This window comes from Cebus imitator, unplaced genomic scaffold (genome assembly GCF_001604975.1).
Source record: "Cebus imitator isolate Cc_AM_T3 unplaced genomic scaffold, Cebus_imitator-1.0 Scaffold120, whole genome shotgun sequence".
Classification (NCBI taxonomy): Eukaryota; Metazoa; Chordata; class Mammalia; order Primates; family Cebidae; genus Cebus; species Cebus imitator.
This window is the reverse complement of record NW_016107435.1, coordinates 586,536-593,767: the sequence shown is the minus strand read 5'-3', so window position 1 is coordinate 593,767 and position 7,232 is coordinate 586,536.

The following is a 7,232-nucleotide window of genomic DNA, read 5'->3' as shown; positions in this document are numbered from 1 at the left end:
ATTCTTTATCTTCCAAAATATGGGACTCACCTTTAGAAGTTGAATTTTGCTGAAGCTTTCAAGTCCAGATAATACCTGCTATGTTTTGTACTTTCTAGAACTTACTTTTTGCCAACTTCTGGGTACTTTCTGGCTCTACTGACTCTACCATTTCACAATAATCATACTTGTTCAATCTCAAAACAGTCTTCTCACAGGTAGGGACTTCTCCTTTGGGTGGTAATATTTGATTAAGGTTTCTGGGGGCTTCCTGTCCTTAGGAACTTTTACACTTTTGTTCTTTCTCAAAGCTGATCCTTGTGGGGTATTTTGGTCTGGTATTGCTCTGTCAGCACATATATACTATTTGGAATAATACTAGAACTTCCTATATTTTATTATTTGAGTAGTGAGAATTAATCACATATTATTTCTACAATTGAAATAAGGAAAGAAGAAAAAAATTGCTCTATTTCTTAAGCTTTTGAAAAGGAAAGAAGACATGGTTATAAGTATCTGTGGACTGGGCATTGTGGCATACACCTGTAATCCCAGCACTTTGGGAGGCTGAGGCCAGTGGATTGCTTGAGCCCAAGAGTTTGAGACCAGCCTGAGCAAGAAGATGAAATGCTGTTTCTACAAGGAAAAATAAAAAATTACAAAAAATTAGCTGGGTATAGTGGCATGTGCCTGTGGTCCCCACTACTTAGGGAGGCCAAGATGGAGGATTGGTAGGGCCACTAGACTCCAGTCTGGGCAACAGAATGAGACCCTGTCTCAAAAAATGAATAAATAAAAGAAATCCATGACATGGTACTTATCCAAGTCTTTAAAAGAGCATCTGTGTTATAAACTGACGGAAACATAAATTTGGTGTTTAATCATAATACAGACTATCCCAATACAGGCTCTTGCTGCCAGGTAGTGGTGTTACCCAAATTTCTTTCAACCATTCCATTTAGTTCAGAGACAACTCTTAAGTTGTTCTACATTTAAAATCTCTTTAGTTTAAAACCCATCGTTCTCTATTTCATTAATATATTTATCTTGATTTTCTCTTTAGTGCAGATCAAAATAAATTTTGTTGTTTACTAAAAATGCAACTGATACCTTTTCTTTTATAGTGAAATTTATGATTTTCTAGAGCATTGTGATATGATTTAGAGGCAAAAGTTTACAAATATTTTCTTTGGTTCAATTTCAAATGAATACAATTTATAAATTGGGGCTTAAGCCATTTATGTTATTTTTCAGTGTGGCATCCAGATAGAAATTCAATGATTAACCCCTGCTTCCGAGTTAACTCCTTCAGAGATCAAAGAATAACTTGTTAAGCACTTAGAAAATACAACAGATTTGCTAAAACCCATACAATCCTGAACGGTTTAGAATTTCCTGTTACCTGTCAGACTTTGAACTAGAGAAAAGGGACAAATTTAAAGGATGGAACAAAACACCTATCTAACTTCTCTACTGACAATGGTAAAACATTAATTCATAGATATCCTGCACATGAGTGTTTTACTCAAAATATTACAATGCAGCCTTCATGATAGTTCTGCAGAATATTTACAGTATTGTAATGTAATTTTTCTGAAAACAAAATGACCTACATTGTGTCAAATAAAAATAGGTAAACATTGAGATCTAATTTTTTCTCCATATGATATATTCCTAGAGCATTTTGGATATTATTCAAGTACTTTGCAGTTTAAATACTTTAATCATTTTGAAAGTTTGTTTAATGTCTATTTTGTCCATCTATATCATTAGTTACAGAAAAAGATTGTGTCTCTTCTGGTCAAAAACTATTTCCACTTCCTAGGATGGTGTCTAGCACTCACTGTCTATTTATTGGCTAGCAAACATTGAGCTGGATGAAAGTGTGTTGAAATCTTTTCAGCATCTCTGAGTTAGGCATGTGATGGGGAGCTTAGAATTGAAAATCACAGATAAACATTAATGCTCAAAGTCTTATGCATAGGCTGCTCTTTCAGTAGCTTCTGTGGTTAGGATTTCCATGTCACTGCTAATAAACAGCACCTATTATAAACGTCCCTCTAAAATATGTTGCTCTGTTTCATCTTTTTCTTTTCTAGTATTTTGCTACCATTGTATTATCTTTTCTATGAGACACTGGGCATCTTTAGGGTGAGGACTTGGTATTTCCAGCAAGGACTCAGAAATAATTCTTGAATGGATAAAAAAAATCACCAGCCCATTGTTAATATGAATGTCCTTACTAAGTACATTCCTACATAGGAAAGAATGGAAAAGCAAAAGTTGTACTTTGATTTAAATATATTGCCTCTGGTCTTCTTGATGTGGAGAGAAAAATTACAAAATAATATATCAAAAAATGATTTGTTTATAAATAAAACAAGCTCAAACTCAATATTCAAATAAATTATATCACTATTTAAGCCCTCCTTTTAAAAATAAACTATGTTAAATTTAAGTTTACTTATACATACTAGAAATGTCTTAATTTTTGAAAGTTAATGTTGGTGATTGATATAGTTTGGCTATGTTCCCACCCAAACCTCATCAGTTGTAATCCAAATTGTAATCCCCACATGTTGAGGGAGGGACCTGTTGGGAGGTGACTGGCTCATCGGGAGGGTTTCCTCCATGCTGTTCTCGTGATAGTGAGTAAGTTCTCACAAGATCTGGTTATTTAAGTGTCTGACACTTCCTGCTCTGCCCTTTCTCTCTCCTCCCATCCCCCTCTGTCTTATTTGCCCACCATGTAAGATGTGCCTTGCTTCTCCTTCCCCTTCTGTCATGATTTTAAGTTTTCTGAAGCTTCCCCAGCCATAAAGAACAGAGTCAATTATACCTCCTTTCTGTGTAAATCACCCAGTCCCAGGTAATATCTTTATAGCAGTGTGAGAATGGACAAATACCATGATTAATCTGGGTAAAATCATCTTACTGTTACAATTTAACAAGACTACCATTTTCATGAGAATTATAATCAGACTCTGAAGGGATTTTAAAGCAATGCTTTCAAAAAACATTTGTAGTGTTGATTATTTATTGAAATAAGTGTATAATGTCTTGAAGAAAGCTTGGTTGACAGATTTCACAGGTGTTTACTAACAAATTCTCATTATAGTATGAATGTAAAATACTTGTGCAATACCTCTGAATTTTTAAAGTATATTTCACGTTGCATATCAGAGAATTCTCAAAGGCATGTGAGTTATTTAGTATCCTCTTTATTTTACAAAATAGTCAACTGAAGTAACAGAGGCATTAAGGGGTTACTCATGACCTCCTATTTTTACAATACAGATTTTATACCCTAGCTTTTTGAGGAAAGGAAAGGAGGGACACTATTCTTTGTGTTTGAATAGGTGTCTTCCCTAGATAAACAGCACAGGTTAGGATGGTTTGGTTTCTTACATTCAGGGTTATAGAAGGTAAGTACTACAAAGCAGTGTTTCCACCATCCCAAGATAGAATCAAAGGTGAAGAGAAAAAGAAACAGAATCTGCCTCACATTATGGTTAAGTTCTCAAAGGTGTTTTAAAAATGCTTTCTTCGATGTAACTTCCTTTTTTTAGTAGTATGAGACCTTTAGCCACCAAATTATAGAGTTTATTGTTGTGTATAATCACAGGAGAAAAATCTGTAAAATTTGGAAAATTTATTATTTTATTCTTTTTCTCAATCAGAGTCACTTTCTGTCTCTCTCGTTTGTCATACATGCATCTCTCAATACTATACAATTAATCATTTGTTTGCTTATATGCCCATTCCTAAGGTATTAATTTTGAGGCCCTTATTCACTGAGAAGTTGCTGGGACATTTGGAAAGGAGTGCTTTCACTGCAAAGAGAACCTTAGGTAATTAGGTAATCAATAGAGATTTTGGATTTTTACTTTAGTTACGGTAGGATTTTATCATGCAATATGCTTTCTTTTATCAAGCGTTTGGCTTTAGAAAAGGATTTGAAAGGTATGGTTCATCCAGGGTCACTTAAGAGCTTAAAAATGATCCTAGAGGGCAACTGTGGCATTTGGATTACCAAAAGAAATAAACGTGTCTAAGAAAATTTCATCTTGTTGTTATGTAAATTTAAGACATTGGTAAGCATTTGACCTTGATGGTCCTAGTAAAAAGTGATAGTAAACATATGAAGAAGTATTGCTTTTCTTTGTTTCTCTGCTTTCTCTGTTGCCCAGAGTTAAAGCAACATTGAGTAAGATGAGAGGTTTTTTTTTCTAATTGATATATAATAGTTGCACAATTTTTTTTTAGAACTTTTTGATTGTGACATTCTCAATGCTATGAGAAATGAGTAAGGGCAGTATTTATTCCATGTGTTGAACCACTAAAATATTCATTATTTAAATTTGTGTTCATAAGGTATAATAGAAGTGTTGGACATTTTATAATTCTAATTTCTTTCATGCAGTGGATCTCTAGAAGAAAAATTTCAGAAAATGATGACGAAACTGTTACCTCTCTGTGATATCCCAATTTATTGTAAAACTTGGAATCCCATCTTCTACAATATTTAATTTATTTTGGGTAGAATTAAGAATAAAATGATAAACAAAATTAGTGTTAATATTTAGTATTTGACTAAGTGGAAATTGTAGAATCTTGTACATAACTTTAAGATCTTATTTACCATCTCATTGCCAATTAATTATCAATTACCTAAGCAAATATTGCACCACTGTTTGCCAGGCTCTGTTACAGGCTCTTGTGATTTATAGGCTAATAAAACATATAAATTCTGCTCACCAGGCATTTATATATAAAGTGTACAAACATTTGATACCAATTTATATGGTGTTAACAATGTATGCAAACATTTAATAGATTGTATAACACAGTATATAATGCCAGTGGTGCATCTAAAAGGCTAAGGAACCATCGGGAACACAGTCACAATGTTGGAGAGCCTTTTATTCATTATCCAACAAATATTTTGTGAACTTAGCAAATATAGAAATGCTATATTGAAAACTTTCTGTACTGATTTTAGTGATTCTAGGACTCATACAGTTGTAAATCATATAAATGTAGCAATCTGGTATGGAAGATGGATGAGCAAAACTCTGTAAGAGTGCTAATTCACACAATTGCTGTGATAATCATCAATAATGTAGTGCATTTTTTTTTTCTTGATGAATTGGACTTGTCAAGTCACAGAACAGTGTGGCTTATAGTGGCTGGGATCTGCACACACCATTTGGGTCAAGCCAAAATATCCCTCTGGGGCATCATGCTCTACTGGTCAAAGGAGAGTGAAAAAAGAAATGTTACCATCCTCTCCACCCCCAGGAATGCTTTTTTACATTGTGGTTTCAGAATATCTCTAGAAAAATACAAATATTTTATTGAAAGCTTTTTTTATGTTGTGGTTTAAGAATATATCTAGAAAAATGGAAATCTTTTATTTAAATATAAAATATGATTTCACCAAATAAATTATATATCCTACACTAACTTTAAAACATTGTTGGCCAGACGTGATGGCTCATGCCTATAATCCCAGCACTTTGGGATGCCGAGGAGGGAGAATCATGAGGTCAAGGGTTTGAGACCAGCCTGGCCAACATGGTAAAAACATGTCTCTACTAAAAATACAAAAAATAGCTGGTCGTGGAGGCAGGTGCCTGTAATCCCAGCTACTCAGGAGGCTGAGGCAGGAGAATTATTTGAATCTGGGAGGCAGATGTTGCAGTGAGCCAAGATCATTCCATTGCACTCCAGCCTGGGCGACAGGGCAAGAATCCGTCTCAAACAAACAAAAAACAAAAACCAACCAACCAAACAAAATTCCTGTAGGCTTTAAAAATATTATTAAATGACTTATTTATACATGCATATTTTTGCATTCAGAAATACGTTGAAAAAAGAAAAAAACTTAGGTGAATTTAAGAACATACAAAAAAGATTAAAATATCTTCCTTCTACATTGATAACTAAATAGAATCTATAGTTATGTAAATGACTATCTGATTGTTTAGACACATTAAGTGAAGCAACCAAGCTCATATAAAGTCACTCCAACAATCCCCTTCAAAAAGCCAGCAATTCACCCAACTTAACCATTTTAATAAAAAAGAACCTCTGTTCCTGTTGCTTTTATCGCAGAATCAGAATGTGGGGGGCAAGGGACAATCTACAGAGTAAGCCTTTATAAGCAGACAAAATGATATTTTCCTTTAGAATGGGCAAGGAAAGTTTAATTGAAAAGAACACATCTCAGGTGAAGCTAGTTTTACTTTTATTCTTTGTCTTCTTAAAGGTGGCTGTAGAGAAGCTCATTGTGTCGCCTTATACTTTTTGTTCAAGGCACCTGAGCAATACACAATGTATCACTTATCAGTAGAACAAAAGACTCCTTCATCAGTCAAACTCAGGCGAAGAGGACAGCTGCAAATTCAGAACTGCACTAGGCAGGTACTTTGCTTGAGACAGAACAGGAAATAGGCCATTCATGTGGACTTTCATGTCTAACCCTATTTAATTTGACTCAAGCAAGATTAGTCTCTTTCAAAACATATCTACGTTTAACGGTAATTTTAGATGTTTGTTTCTTATAAGAGACTTGGTTCAGAAAATGCAGAAAACATTGTATTGTGTGGGTTTTACAGTAGAAACAATGGCTATTTTTATTTAGCTGAAGAGTGCTGCTGTAGATAAAGATTTCTACATTGTAGAAAGATAACTTTATTGTAAAAATTACAATATAAAAAATATTTTTTATCTAAATGTAAGACCAAAGAAAATCAGGAAGGTTTTGTCCTATTGATAGTATAAATGAACATTAAAAAAAAAACTTTCATTGTCCTGCAAAGACATAATTACAATTACAGTTTAAACGCAAATATTAATCTTATCATTGAATATATTCTTTTTTCTTCAATGTAGATAATTTATCCTTTTATGATTCTAAGATTATGCTCACATTTCCATTAAATTAAAAAAATCTGTTTGGAAGGTTATTAAAATGTAGAAGCCTAAATTCTTGAGAAATTGTGAAAGAAATAACTATTTCCTTAATAATTCAAGGATTTCTTAGCTGCTATGTAGGCTACCCCATACGGAAATAATTTAATACAGAATATTTCATCATAAGAAGTCAGCACCAATCACATTTTTCTTTTAATTCTGTTTTGTGTGAATCTGACCTAAATGTTTGAGCAAGCACACATTAGAATAATAAAATGTATTGATGCTTATGCTATAATTTACTCCATGCCAATAGTATAAACAGAATGTTGTCT